Below are 15,662 nucleotides of genomic sequence, written 5' to 3' on the forward strand. Positions count from 1 at the left end.
GACGCGATGAGTGAGAGAGCGTGGTGTTAGACTCCGCCCCCACTTCGCACACACATCTTTACAGCGGCTCCTGAAAGGTAAGGGAGATTTTTCTTGCTCTGTAGAGGGTGGAGGCAGGCAGGCAATGTCTGATACTTAAGGGATATAGAGCTAGCAGGGTCTCTGAGTGGGGTGGGATGACCGTCACCCAGGGGAGGTCTATTATGCTCAGTGGCTCGAAATTTTTGCTGGGGGGGACGACGCAAAAAAATGTAAAAAAAAAAATCACTTGCCGCCACTGTGCCATCATATGCTGCCAGTGTGCCCATTAAATGCTGCCAGCGTGCCCATCAGTGCCCCCCAGTGTGACCCCCCCCCATCCACTCGCTGTCTGCCCGCCACTTACCCTGTCTTGGTGGGGCAGCGGGTGACAGCGACGAGCGGGGTCCTGCGCGCGTCTCCTGCCGTCCTCATCTCCCGTCCCCTCCTCCTGATAGGCGTCCAATAGCGGCGCCTGTCGTTTCAGCCAATCAGGTGACAAGTAACAGACCCGAGCACCTGATTGGCGGAGAGGCGGTTTAGTGTTAGGAAAGCGAATATTCATTAACTTTTCTAACACAGCTGAGTGACCTGCAACGCCTATTAGATCCTATGGCTCTAAACAGGTGCTTCAAAAACACACCAATGCCGCTGTAATTCAGGCGCCCTGCGCCCGAAAAGGGGCCAGGCGCCTGAATAGGGGATGGCAGCGGCGGCTATGGATAGATTCATGCATTGCATGAATCTATCTATTGGTGATAGAGGGGGGGGGGGCTTGAGAGAGGTGGCGGCGCCATTATGGACTGCCACTGATTATGCTGCTAATATAAAGTGGGGGGGGGGGGGGGCAGGGGCACTGTCTGATATGTAAGGGACTCAGAGCTAGAAGGGTCTCTAAGGGGGGGATGGGACTGTCACCCCAGGGGAGGTCTATGCTGCTAATATAAAGGGAGGGGGTGAGTCTATGCTGCTAATATAAAGGGACACTAATCTAATGGGGGATACTCTGTAGGGAGGAGCGCTGATCACTACAGGGGGCTCATTCACACTATAGTCCCCACTGGTGTTGATCTAAGAGGACTCTAATAAGATACTAATGGGGGGTGCTGACTGCCAATTTAATGCTTGCTGACCAACCATTAGATCAGCAGTCAGCACCCCCCATTAGAGACCCCCATTATATCAGAGTCCCCTTATATCAGCACCCACCACTTACAGACCCCCGATAGATTAGAGTCTGGTGAAAAGTGTCCAGTAGTAAAGTGTTTTTTGGAGCTTTAACTAATAGTGCTTTATTTGTATGAAAAATGACACGGAGCATCATTCAACCCTCTGAGCCCAGGCTGTCAAAGGTACAACCCCTGAGGCTGAGTTCACATATGTGCGGCCGCATGTTTGCTTGTGGGGTCTGGACGTGTCTGTTCACTGGTTCAGGTGCAAATCAGGTCTGAATTTCTACCTGAATTCGCACCTGAACCAGACCAAAAAACGCACAGGACCCTTTTTGTATGCGGACTGCGGCCACCCCAGACCTGTGTGACCTGGCTGCATAGAGAGCCGCTCACTCGCCTGTCATGTGAATTGGATGAGGTGAAAACTGTATCCAATTTGCACATATGTGAACCCAGCCTAAGGGTGCGTCATCATGGGCTCTTATTACACCTGCACAGAATGGCGCTTTTATGTCATTACATAAATTCTGCCTTGTGTGCCACCCTAGATTTAACCACTTGACAACTGGGCACTTAAACCCCCCTCCTGCCCAGACCAATTTTCAGCTTTCAGCGCTGTCACACTTTGAATGACAATTACTCAGTCATGTAATACTGTAACCAAATTAATTTTTTGTCCTTTTTTTCATACAAATAGAGCTTTCTTTTGGTGGTATTTGATCACCTCCTGGGTTTTTTATTTTGTGCGCTATAAATGAAAAAAGACCGAAAATTTTGAAAAAAAAAACAAATTTTTCTGTGATAAAATTTAGCAAATTATTAATTTTTCTTCATAAATTTTGGCCACAATTTATACTGCTACATATCTTTGGTAAAAATAACCCAAATGAATGGATATTATTTGGTCCGTGTAAAAGTTAGAGAGTCTACAAGTTATGGTGCAAATCATAAAAAATTGATCACACTTGATGCACTGACGGCCTATCTCATTTCTTGCGACCCGAACAAGTCAGGAAAGTACAAAGACCCCTTTTTTTGAAAGTAGACATTCCAAGGTATTTAGTAAGAGGCACGGTGAGGTTTTTGATGTTGTCATTTTTTCCCACAATTCTTTGCAAAATGAAGATTTTTTTTTTTTTTACTTACCGCCGCAGCTCTGTCTCTGTGTGAGGAGGGAGAGCCGCAGAACACCGGCGATGAGAGATGATCTCGTATGTTTACATACGAGATCGTCTCTCATTGGCACCGCCGATCACGCTGAAAACGGCCACTATGATTGGCCGTTTTCAGCGATCTGTGACTGGCTGTAAACAGGACGTGCAGGGACGGCCGCCCGGCAAATAGCGTCCGCGCTGCAGCCGTCTTTCGGCTATAGTGCGGGCGCGAAGTGGTTAAGGGTCTTTTTTTAAAGAATATGTGTGTGGTGAGGAGGTGGGTGGTGGCTTTAAGCAGAGAGTGTGGGGAGAATATTCTAAAGCTTGTTTATAAGGACTGCTGCACTGCATGAATATGAATATTTCTTTCAGTGCTGACCGGAATTGTGTTGTGCTGTATATATGATGTGATAATGAGAGAAGAAATTATTATTGATCAATGGCGTACGTTTCCCAAAATGCTGCTCAGCTAATCTCTTTTGGCCTAACAGAGCACTTTTATTGCAGCCCCTCTGCCATTCCATAGATAAGGGTCCCAGTTTGGAGACAGCCTAATTTGGCTTTTCTTTTGTATATTGGATAAGGTACAAATGTGCTGGATTTTCTATGGATTGTGACTTCAAATATGTGAGCCCTGGCACTGGTTTATCATCGCTGGTGACAAAAAGTTAACATTTCTTTCTGGCATTTTATCAACTTTTTTTGTTTGTCACCCAAAGACGTGATGCTTATCAAATGTACATGGCAGACTACAGAGTTTCCTTTTTAACAGTAAAAACGTGGTAGATGTTTGACATTTGTAGAACTGCATCTGTTATATCACAATAACCAGATAGATTCCATGTCACATTTACTAACAAATATGATTGGTTGCAAACTTCAGTGGAAAGCATAGTTTGTTTGTTTTTTTTGGGTTTTTTTTTTTTTGGTGTGTGCTTTCCTATTCTGGTGTGTTGACATTTCATGACCTGATTTCAAAGCGGTGTCCCCAAGACACATATTAAGGAAAGTGTCCCCAGTGGGGTCAGATGCAGCATGAAAAACGTAATAGAAGTTCTAACCTTTCCATGTCCTTATTTAAAACTAGAATAATATTGGTTGGAATTATGCTAGTCATAATGATACAATTTTCTTTCCTTCCAGCATGGCTAAAAGAAAGAAAAGAAAATCGCTCAATTCCCCCATGAACGCAGTGTTGATGGGGAAATGCCTCCGGTACACTATTGTATTCTGCATTCTCGTCTGACAGAATACAATGGTTACTGCTAGTGGTTACATCCGCCTGACAGTACCTGTATGTAGAAAAATCTGACATGCTGGTTGTACCCAAGTTGATCGAAAGGTCAACCTCGGTACAGTCAGCTTGCCCTTACATGGATCGAAATTCGGACACAGATTTAATGACATTGCAGACATCCAGCGCTCCGTGGCAAAGATATTGCACAGCATCCTGAAAAGAATTCTGCATTGTTATACAAGGGGACTACTTTGAACCTATGCGACATTATGGCGGACACATCGGACAATTTTGACACATTTTTGGGACCATTGGCATTTATACAGCGATCAAAAAAATCCGCGCTTAGGGAAAGGAGAACTGCAGCCCCCCTAATTAAGAACACCACCTAAGTGGGGTCCTAGAAAAATAAAAACTCTATCCAGGGGAATGGCGCTGTTCAAATGATAAATATAAACTATATATCCAATCCACCATAATAAATGTTACCAGCTCTACGTATGAAGTGAAACCGTGTTAAAGGTATATGTAAACCTCTACACAAAAAGATAAAGATAAAATTAAATTAAATTAAAAATGGCATATGATGCAAATGAGCTTCATGAAAAAATATTAAGTGTTAGGTGCAACATAACACAATAACTTAAAAGATAGAAATATAATAATGTGTGAACATGAAAAATAAATACATTAAAAAACAACTATTAGGGCCCCCGAGGGCCCCCGAGGGCTTTCACACTGGAGCGATGCTCTAGCAGGACGGGAAAAAAAAGTCCTGCTAGCAGCATCTTCAGAGCGGTGAAGGAGCGGAGTGTATACCGCTTCTTCACCGCTCCTGCCCATTGAAATCATTGGGACAGCGCAGCTATACCACCGGCAAAGCCACCTCTGCAGAGGTGGTTTTAAACCCTTTCTCGGCCGCCAGGGGGGGGTAAAACCGCCCCACTAGCGGCCGAATACCGACGGTAAAGTGCCGCTTACAATAGCGGCGCTTTACCGCCGACGCCGCCCCAGTGTGAAAGGACCCTTAGTGTTTAAACTACCCAAAATAAATAAATAATTTAAAAAATAAATAAAATAGATATATAGATTTATCTATCTCATGTATTAAGGATAAGTGTTCCGTGCCAAAAATTATATATATAGACACAAAAAAATATATATTGTAGCACTTCCGCGATCGCCGGCGTGGTGAGGAGGTGCGTTCCACTGTGGAACGCACGTCCTCACTACGCCGGCGATCGCGGAAGTGCTACTTTGTTTACAGCATGGAGCATTGTAGCTCCTTTTTAAACTTTATATGAGAATTCTTTTAATAAAGTACCACTTTGGTTCCACAGATTCACGCTATAAGGCTCATCCTTTTACCTTTTATATATGGGAACGCCCGTCGGTGGAGATCCTTAATGCCGCTTCTGGAGAGGTGGAATACAGCTGCACGGATTCGAGGGGACACCTCATACAAGAGGGGGACAACACCATTGGAACATATCCACTACGCCTGTTACCCCTGTAGGGGTGGGGCGCTCCGGTGAGTGCAAGCACAATAGGGTGATACAGATGAAAGTGGGGATCACTGAAAATTCACCTATTTTTTCACTATTCATCTTTTTCCATGGATCACTTTTCACAGACTGTTTTCTGATAGTGTATTAATATACACATATGTTCACTATATACTTTTGGGACTTATCACTTTGGATTAGCACTTGTCACTTTATTACTTATTATTTTTTGTGCAGATTAGCACTGTGTTTTTATCTTTTGTGTTTTTTTTTTTTTTATATATATATTTTTGTTTGCTCATTCGAGTGTGTGTGTGTGTGTGTGTGTGTGTGTGTGTATATATGTGTATATATATATATAATCTCTATCTCTCTATCACTAATCGTTGTTTTTTAAAGTGGTGTTCCACCCAAAAAAAAGAAAAATGCATGAAAATTCCTAAAAAAAACATTTGGAAACTTTTTTTTTTTTTTTTTTTAACTCACCTCTAAATGCCTGTTGCTAGGGGGTCCCTCGTAGTCTGCCTCTTCAGTGCCTGGGCTGGTGACATCACTTCCCCCTCGGCACAGGAAGGGCTCAGCTCTGCTCCCTTCCTCTTGTCAATCATCTGGGACCCATTACAGGTCCCAGGTGACTGAGCGGCCAATCACGGCATGCGGCGCCACTCGCTCATGCGCAGTGGGTGCCCGGCTGTGAAGCCACAGCCCGGCGCCCACAGTTGCAATGCCGGCGCCACCGAACGGAGGGGGAGACGAGTGGGGCTTCGATCCCCGCATCGCTGGACCCTGGGACAGGTAAGTGTCCAATTAAAAGTCAGCAGCTGCAGTATTTGTAGCTGCTGACTTTTAAATTTTTTTTTTTTTTTTTTAATGTGCCCTCCTTTTTAATGTATTTATTTATTTTTCATGTTCACACATTATATTTCTATCTTTTAAAGTGGAGTTCCACCCACTTTTACAACTCTTCAGCATCCCTCACTAAACTGTGCACTGTAAACAAATTGGATATTTTTTTATTTTTTTTTCTCAGCACCTACTGTATATCTGCTGTATTCATTGTTCACTTCCTCCTCCCTGGCTGCGGCCCATCGCATCATTTCCTGTTTTGCAATGCCTTCTGGGAAGGGGCGGCAAGTTCCTCTGAAACTGCCATTGCTATGGAAACCTGACCTGAAACCTATTACACTGCTTGTGCTGCACTGAGCATGTGCAAGATCTGCAAGGATGAGATCCAGGAAGAAATACAGTCTGGCTTCAGATGCCCACACTTAAGATGGCCACGGCCTGCTGTAAGTTTATAAAATAACAAACTACTGCTATAAACTAACAAAACAGACCTTAGTTTACAGACTAACTTTACTAGAATACATTAAGCTTGTGTATTATAGGGGTATTCTTATTGAAAAAGTATAATTTCGTCCGGAACACCACTTTAAGTTATTGTGTTATGTTGCACCTAACACTTAATATTTTTTCATGAAGCTCATTTGCATCATATGCCATTTTTAATTTTTTGAGTTGATCAAGGCTGTGTACACATATTTTATTTTATCTTTTATCTTTTTGTGTGTAGAGGTTTACATATACCTTTAACACTATCACTTCATACGTAGAGCTGGTAACATTTTATTATAGTGGATTGGATATATATAGTTTATCCCTTTCATGACTAAGCCTATTTTTGAAATTTGGTGTTTACAAGTTAAAATCCGTATTTTTTGCTAGAAAATTACTTAGAACCCCCAAACATTATATATATTTTTTTAGCAGAGAATCTAGAGAATAAAATGGCGATTGTTGCAATATTTTTTATCACACGGTATTTGTGCAGCGGTGTTTTAAACGCAAATTTTTGGAAAAACGACACTTTCATGAATTTTAAAAAATCCAAACAGTAAAGTTACCCCAATTTTTTTGTATAATGTGAAAGATGATGTTACGCCGAGTAAATAGATACCAAACATGTCACCCTTTATAATTGCACGCACTAGTGGAATGGCGACGAACTACGGTACCTATGAATTTCCATAGGCGACGCTTTAAAAATTTTTTACGGTTACCAGGTTTGAGCTACAGAGGAGGTCTAGGGCTAGAATTATTGCTCTCGCTCTGATGATCGCGGCGATACCTCACATGTGTGGTTTGAACACCGTTTACATATGCGGGCGCGACTTCCGCATGCGTTTTCTTCGCTGCGCGAGATCGCGGGGACAGGGGCACTTTAAAAATTTTTTATTTTATTTTATTTATTTTTGTACTTTATAAATTGTGTTTAAAAAAATTTTTTTTTTTTTTACTTTTATTGCTGTCACAAGCAATGTAAACATCCCTTGTGACAGTAATAGGTGGTGACAGGTACTCTTTATGGAGGGATGGGGGGTCTAATAGACCCCCCATCCCTCCTTTACACTTCAAAGTATTCAGATCGCCGAAAACGGCGATTCTGAATACTGTGTACTTTTTTAAATTCGGTGCCATTGGCAGCCGAGTAAACGGGAAGTGACGTCATGACGTCGCTTCCGCGTTTACAACGAGAAGGCAGCCGCCGAAGGCAGCCGAATGGACACCGGGCCTCCCGATCGCACGGGAGGACCGGTAACAGCGGGGGGAGGCGGCGGGGGGGGGATGTCCCCTCCCGCTCCTCCGGTATAACAGCCGAGCGGCTTTTAGCCGCATCGGTTGTTATACCAGGTAGCCGATCGCCCGCTGTAAACAACGGTACTGGGATGATGCCTGCAGCTGCGGGCATCATCCCCGGTATAACCCCGGAAAGCCGAGTACGCATATCTGCGTACGGTCGGCGGGAAGGGGTTATATTTATCATTTGAACAGCACCATTCCTCTGAATAGAGTTTTTATAAAAATGCATTGATTACTGTACAAATGTCACTGGCAGGAAAGGGGTTAACACTAGGGGGCGATCAAGGGGTTAATTGTGTTCCCTGGGAGGTGATTCTAACTGAAGGGGGGAGGAGACTGTGTAGGGGAGATGACAGATCGCTGTTCATACTCGATCAGTCTCTTCTCCCCTCAGAGAACCGGAAACTGTGTGTTTACACACACAGATACCGATTCTCAGTGTGTCAGCCGCGATCACGGGAGCCCAGCGGTGATCGTGACCGCCGGGCACTCGCATCGGCTCAGCGGGTGCGCACCCCTAGTGGCCACAGGGCGAAGCGACTTAACATAACGTCGTTTCGCCCAGCCGTGCCAGTAGAACTGCTTCGGCTGGTCGGCAAGTGGTTAAAGTGTATTGGCCCCTGACAGTAAAGGGGGCCCTCGGTCTGCAGGCCTGAGGTGGTAGGGCCCTTACCCTATAGGACTACAGAGGAGGGGCCCTGACAGTGTACGGTAAATTGAAGGCCTGGGATGGAGGGGCCCCTCACAGTGCTTAGTTTGGGGGGCCCCTTACCTTGTAGTGGTAAGGGCTCCTGACAGTGTACAGCAAAGAGAGCCATCACTCTGTATACCTGAGGGGGTAACGGGCCCTCTTTGCTCTCTTTGCTGTACACTGTCAGGGGCCCTGAAAGTATACTGTGACCCCTCCCTCCCTTATCACATTAGGGAATTGTAATTTTTATGGTTTTTTTTTTTTTTTTGCAAAAAAATTAAATTAAATTACATCCAAGTACATAAAATCCCCCCCCCCCCCCAAAAAAAGTGTTGAGGCCCAGATATACGAACATAAACGCATGTGTCGGGGGCACCTACGCGTGAATTGATTGCAATACGTGTTATATATCAACATGCACACCGGAGAGAGAGCAATAAAATATAAAAGGTACTGAAGTTTGTCGCCATTTCACGAGTGCACACAAATTTAAAAAGTGATTGAAAAGTCCTACCTTTAAAAAAAAAAAAAAAAATAACAAACATGTTATAGTTACCTCCTCTGTGCAGTTGGTTTTGCACAGAGCAGCCCAGATCCTCCTCTTCTCGGGTCCCTCTTCGCTGCTCCTGGGCCCTCCCTCCTGTTGAGTGCCCCCACAGCAAGGAGCTTGCTATGGGGGCACCCGAGCTGAGTCACAGCTTTGTGTGTCCATTTAGACATGGAGCCCCAACCTGGCCCCTCCCCCTCTATCCCCTGATTGGCTCACTGAATTTGTTTGACAGCCGCGTTAGCCAATGGCGCCGCTGCTGTGTCTCGGCCAATCAGGAGATTCCCGGACGACTAACACTTGTGGACATTGCTGGACAGAGATGGGATCAGGTAAGTGATTAGGGGGTGCTGGGGAGGCTGCTACACACAGAAGGGTTTTTTTTTTTTATCTTAACCACTTCCAGCCCACTCTATAGTCGAATGATGTTTAGTGGCGCACTTTGTGATCAGCCGAGTCAATGGGACTCGGCTGATCACAGATCAGAGTAAGGGGTCGATCCCGACCCCTTACCACGTGATCATCTGTCAGCCAATGACAGCTGATCATGTGATGTAAACAAGAGATCGGTAATCAGCTTTTTTTTTTCTGCTCGCGCTAACAGCGTGAGCAGAAAAAAAAAATGCTAATCACCGGCTTTTGTCAGAGGGACATCGGTCCCCAATAGGGTGAGACATCACCCAAGTATCTGTGCCGCCTGCCAGTGCATAGCAATGCCAACCAGTGCCCACCTGTGCCACCTATGAATGCCTCATCAGTGCTGCCTATCAGTGTCACCTATCAGTGCACATCAATGAAGGAGAAAAATTAACTGTTTACAAAATTTTATAACAAACTCAGCAGTGATTAAATACCACCAAAAGAAAGCTCTATTTGTGGGGGGAAAAATGATAAAAATGTCATTTGGATACAGTGTTGCATGACCGTGCAATTGTCATTCAAAGTGTGACAGCGCTGAAAGCTGAAAATTGGCCTGGGCAGGAAGGGGTTTTAAAGTGATTGTAAAGGCTCTGATATATATTTTTTTTTTTTTATTTAAAAAAAACAAAAAAAACTTACCTCCACTGTGCAGCTCGTTTTGCACAGTGTGGCCCCGAACCTCGTTTTCTGGGGTGCCTCTGCTGCTCTCGCGGCTCCTCCCCACATCTGATAACTCCCTAGGAGAAGCGCTCTCCCGGAGGGGTTACCTTGCGGGCATGCTCCCGAGGCCAGCATTTGCGTCCATAGACACGAATGCCGAACTTAGGTTTCCGCGTCATTGGATTTTGATTGGATTTGATTGACGGCAGTGGGAGCCAATAGCTGCACTGCTATCATTCTATCCAATCAAGAGCCGAGAACCCCAGGCAGAGGAAGAGAGCGGCGGGTGAAATTCCAGGGCTCACGTAAGTAAAACGGGGGGAGGGGGGCGGTCACTGCCAGATGTTTTTTCACCTTAATGCATAGGCTGCATTAGAGTGAGAAAACACGAGGGTTTACAACCCCTTTAACCACTTCAGCCCCGGAAGATTTGGCTGCTGAATTTTTTGCGATTCGGCACTGCGTCGCTTAAACTGACAATTGCGTGGTCGTGCCGCGCTGCACCCAAACAAAATTGACGTCCTTTTTTTTTTTCCCCCACAAATAGAGCTTTCTTTTGGTGGTATTTGATCATCTCTGCGGTGTTTTATTTTTTGCGCTATAAACAAAAAAAAGAGCGACAATTTTGAAAAAAAAACAATATTTTGTACTTTTTTGCTATAATAAATATCCCCATTTTATTTTTTAAAAAAAAGCAAATTTTTTTCTCAGTTTAGAATCAATATGTATTCTTCTACATATTTTTGGTAATAAAAATCACAATAAGCGTATATTGATTGGTTTGCGCAAAAGTTATAGCATCGACAAAATAGGGGATAGATTTATGGCATTTTTATTATTATTTTTTTTTTTACTAGTAATGGCGGCGATCTGCGATTTTTATCGGGACTGTGACATTATGGCGGGCACATCGGACACTTTTGACACATTTTTGGGACCATTGGCGTTTATACAGCGATCAGTGCTATAAAAATGCACTGATTACTGTAAAAATGTCACTGGCAGGGAAGGGGTTAACACTAGGGGGCGATCAAGGGGTTAATTGTGTTCCCTGTGTGTGTTTCTAAGTGTGGGGGGAGGGGATTAACCTAGAGGAAATGAGAGATTGTGATTCCTAGCTATTAAGAACTCACGATCTGTCTCTCCTCACAGAACAGGGATGTGTGTGTCTACACACACACACACGTCCCTGTTCTGCCTCTCTTGCCCGCTATCGCTCGCCGCCGGCGGTCATGAGCATCGGCACCCCTGCGATGAAGCACACGCGTGCCTGCTATTCCGCTTAAATGGACCGACGTATAGCTACGACGGTTCGCGGGATCGTGCCGACCTGCCGCAGTATAATGAAGGTGGCTGGTCGGCAATCGGTTAAGTGCCCAGTAAGCAAGTGGTTAATGCACAGAATGCATTAGGATAAAAAACCTTCTGCCTTTACAACTCCTTACACATTTTCCCCTTCTTTGATCATTGTTGAGCACTCTTCCATATAAATTCATCCACATTAGCCTGGAATAACGCAGGTGAAGTGTAAAAGATGGGAAGAGTCCCCAAGATGTGTCTATTACCTGATTAGATCTGTAGAGACACTAGGGGTATTGCCACCGATCTTCCACACATGTTCTCACCTACTGATCCTCTAATGCAGATGGATGCACATACATTTGTCCCTTACTAGCCTACCAATTAAAAGGCAGTGTCCTTTCCTGTCTTCACACAGACCTAGACAGGTAAGTTCTCATAGAGATCGGAGACATGTCCCCGCCAGGAATGGAAAGGAATAGTACAAAGCCTTTAAACAATCATCCAGCTTTACAAAAGCTCACACTCTAACTAAATATGAAATAAGATAAATTCAGTGCTTCTTATTCTGGCCCAACTGGTGGCGTCCAGCTCCGGGTGGGTTCCAGGTGCAAACCAACATCCAGCTGCAAACTCCAGGTTTCTTTCACTAACCTGACACTGAGATTTGAGCGGGTTAAGTTGACAGATTGGAGACAAGAACTGTGAGAGGGAAGCCCGGGGACTGAGAGAGAGTGGAGACAAGGACTGAGAGAGAGTGGAGACAAGGACTGAGAGAGAGTGGAGACAAGGACTGAGAGAGAGTGGAGACAAGGACTGAGAGAGAGTGGAGACTAGGACTGAGAGAGAGTGGAGACCGGGGACTGAGAGGTAGAGATCAGGGACCAAAAAGGTAGGAGATCAGGGACTGAGGGGGTACTGGGGACAAAGCAAGAGGATAAAAGGACTGAGAGAGAACAACTGGGACTGAGAAGGAGGAGACCAGGGACAGAGATGAGAAACTGGGGGCCAAGAAAGGGAAGACAAGGCCTGAGAGAGGGGCATGGTGACCAAGGAACAAGAGAGGGAGGAGACCAGGGACTAACAGAAAGGACCAAGAAAGAGGAGACAAGGCCTGAGAGAAGGGAAACTGGGGACAGCAAGAGAGGAGCTTAGAGACCAAGAGAGGGGACCAGGGACCAACACAGGGAACTGAGAGAAGAGATGAGGACTGGGAGAGGCAACAGGGACTGGGACTAGTAGATGAGACTGGGGACCTAGAGAGAGGAAGACAGGCACATTGTGTACAGGGACTGTGTGAACAGGCACTCAGAGAAGGCAGGGGAGCATGTGTGTACAGGACTGTGTGTCTGTAGAGACTGCTAGAGGAGACAGCACTGTTTGTGCACAGTGACAGAAAGAGGGGACAGGGACTGGTAGAGGGGATGGGAGTACCATGTGTATGGGGGAACTGATAGGATGAGGAAACAGGGACTATCTTAGCCTATAGGAACTAAAGGGGAACATGGGGGACTTGAATGTGGACTGACAAATAATGGAGTGTGTGTATAGGGACTGACCATCCCAGGAGATCGGGGTCTGTGTTAAGGGGCTAATAAGCAAAATAGACAGGGACTGTTGGGGACAGATAGCTGAAAAATTATGGCCAGATAAGCTGGGCACTTTATGCACTAGCAGGAAATGATGGGGGGCTAGCGAGGAGAGATCTGGGACTGTGTGTGTCTGTGGGGACTGATGGTCAGAAGAGGTCATGGACTGTGATTGGTTGATGGTCAGAAGAGGTCATGGACTGTGATTGGTTGATGGTCAGAAGTCATAGACTGTGATTGGTTGATGGTCAGAAGAAGTCATTGACTGTGATTGGTTGATGGTCAGAAGAAGTCATGGACTGTGATTGGTTGATGGTCAGAAGAAGTCATGGACTGTGATTGGTTGATGGTCAGAAGAAGTCATGGACTGTGATTGGTTGATAGTCAGAAGAAGTCATGGACTGTGATTGGTTGCTTTGGGGAACTGCACCAGTAGAGACAGAACTTGGATTTCTCACCAACAATTGTCATGTACAACTATTGCATTTCCTATTCCTTTCTGTGATGTTATGGCAAAAATTCCTAATAAAAAGATTACAAAGCAAAAGAAACAAAACATCTAAATGGCTTTTTTTTTTCACACGTGACACCACAGTCCGGAGCCTCCTATTCTGTTCATGTCCTGTTTGAGGGTCCTTGGTTGGGCAGTGACATGGACAATCCCTGTGGTACATCCACCGCTGGGGTCCTCTCAGGAGTGAGAAAGGACTGACATCACCACAGGGGGGCGGCAGAGGAGCGGAGGACTTGGGGTGCCATGGCAAAGCTGGATTAGCAGCCCTCCTTGTACAACAACTGGTGGCAATAAAGGACCTGGATGGGGGACTCAGGTATTGCCGGCTGCAGCAGGTAAGAGGGAAAACAGACAGGCAGCACTGGTTGGGGGAGGGGGAGGTGAAAGGGTAATTTTATATATTATAGGGTGGCTTGAAAGAAGCTAATAATAGATAATAAAAATAATACAAGATTATCATCATCTATTAATATTTATTATATGATAATAGATATGTAGTTATAGAGAACAATAATTAGGATGATATAATGATGATAATCTCTGTGACTCACTGAGCTAAGCTGCTCTGGAGCTCTCCGTCACACGTCCTCTCCTGAGCACCGAGCACACACTACTGCTGACACTCCCCTGCAGGCTGCAACTTCTTACCATTGGCCTGTGATGTCATGTGGGAGGGGCAACATCCTTATAAGGAGGCACACGAGCGCCCCCTGGAGAGTCTATCATGGTGAATACACAAAGAGAAAAATAACAGGATGGGGGCGTGGCTCTGTAAGAACTCCGCCCATCTCCAGCACTTCCTATGCAATCCCTGGGTATGATCCAAGAGATGGGCAGAGATTAGCTGACAAATGTACATGTGAGGGCGGCTCAGTACGTACAGGGGGGTTAAGGCCTAAAGCTGTGTAAGGGGCCCAAAAAATGATAGCTGCCCTGAGCAGCGCTAGGCTCTGATTGGAAATTTAATTTGTGAATAAAAATCAATAAATTCATAAAATATACTCGATCGATTCACAAAGTGACGAGTGCCCTTAGACTAAAATGACGTGCCCATTAGGATAGAGTGACATGTGCCCATTGGAATAAAGTGACGTGCCCATTAGGATAGAGTGATGTGTGCCCATTGGGATAGAGCAACATGTGCCCATACATATCGGCCTACACTGAGCAAAAAAATATATTTTTTTTTTTTTTAAATTGGGATATTTATTATAGCAAAAACCACAAAATATTGTGTTTTTTGCAAAATTGTCGCTCTTTTTTTGTTTATAGTGCAAAAAATAAAAACTGCAGGAGGTGATCAAATACCAGCAAAAGAAAGCTCTATTTGTGGGGAAAAAAGGACATAAATTTTGTTTGGGTACAATGTCGCACGACCGTGCAATTGTCAGTTAAAGCTACACTGGTCAGGAAGGGGGCAAATCCTTCCGGGGCTGAAGTGGTTAATGTCTAAACCACTGGCAACAAAAGTGAGTACACCCAAATTGCTCCCAAAGTGTCAATATTTTGTGTGGCCACCATTATTTTCCAGCACTGCCTTAATCCTCTTGGGAATGGACTCCAGTGGCAACCTGTGAAGCTTTGGTGGAGTCCTCTTCCACTCCTCCATGACGACATCACAGAGCTGGTGGATGTTATAGACCTTGCGCTCCTCCACCTTCCATTTGAGGATGTCCCACAGATGCTTAATAGGGTTTAGGTCTGGAGACATGCTTGGCCAGTCCATCACCTTTACCCTCAGCTTCTTTAGCAAGGAAAATTATTGTATATTTTGTGCGTTCACTTTATGGTAATTAATCCGCTAGGGACATCTAGTGGTCATTCATGATATTGCTCTTATTTTGCACTTTATGATGTACATGTTTTGTTAAAAAGTAGGGTGCGCAGTTCATCACATTTTTCTTACTGCACTTATTAGAACTAATTTTGTGGCACAGTTCACTAATATTTACTATGATACATAAGATGGTTAAAGTAGTTCTAAAGCCTGAAGGTTTTTTCTCTGCATTAAGGTAAAAAAAAACCTCTTTGCCCAGCTCCCCAGTCCCTCCTAAATATATACCCTGAGCCTGATCTCGATCCAGCAATGTGCAGAGGCTGTCTCTCGCTCTCTCCTCATTGGCTCAGACACAGGCTCCATTGGCTCCTGCTGCTGTCAGTCACAGCCAGTGAGTAAGGGGCAGGCCTGAGACAGCTAAGGAGTGAGCATGCACAAG

The 15,662-nt window shown here is 44.9% G+C and overlaps 1 long non-coding RNA gene across 1 annotated transcript in view; it reads left to right on the plus strand.

The window, feature by feature from the left end:
- The window catches only part of LOC141121500 (uncharacterized), a 1,788,704-nt gene continuing 1,773,042 nt past the window's right edge, over nt 1-15,662 (plus strand). The window contains exons 1-3 of the long non-coding RNA XR_012240570.1: nt 1-77; nt 4,922-5,112; nt 6,117-6,375. This is a non-coding gene — a long non-coding RNA (uncharacterized lncRNA). The remainder of the gene's footprint in view (nt 78-4,921; nt 5,113-6,116; nt 6,376-15,662) is intronic.

Source organism: Aquarana catesbeiana, unplaced genomic scaffold (assembly GCF_042186555.1).
Source record: "Aquarana catesbeiana isolate 2022-GZ unplaced genomic scaffold, ASM4218655v1 unanchor211, whole genome shotgun sequence".
Lineage (NCBI taxonomy): Eukaryota > Metazoa > Chordata > Amphibia > Anura > Ranidae > Aquarana > Aquarana catesbeiana.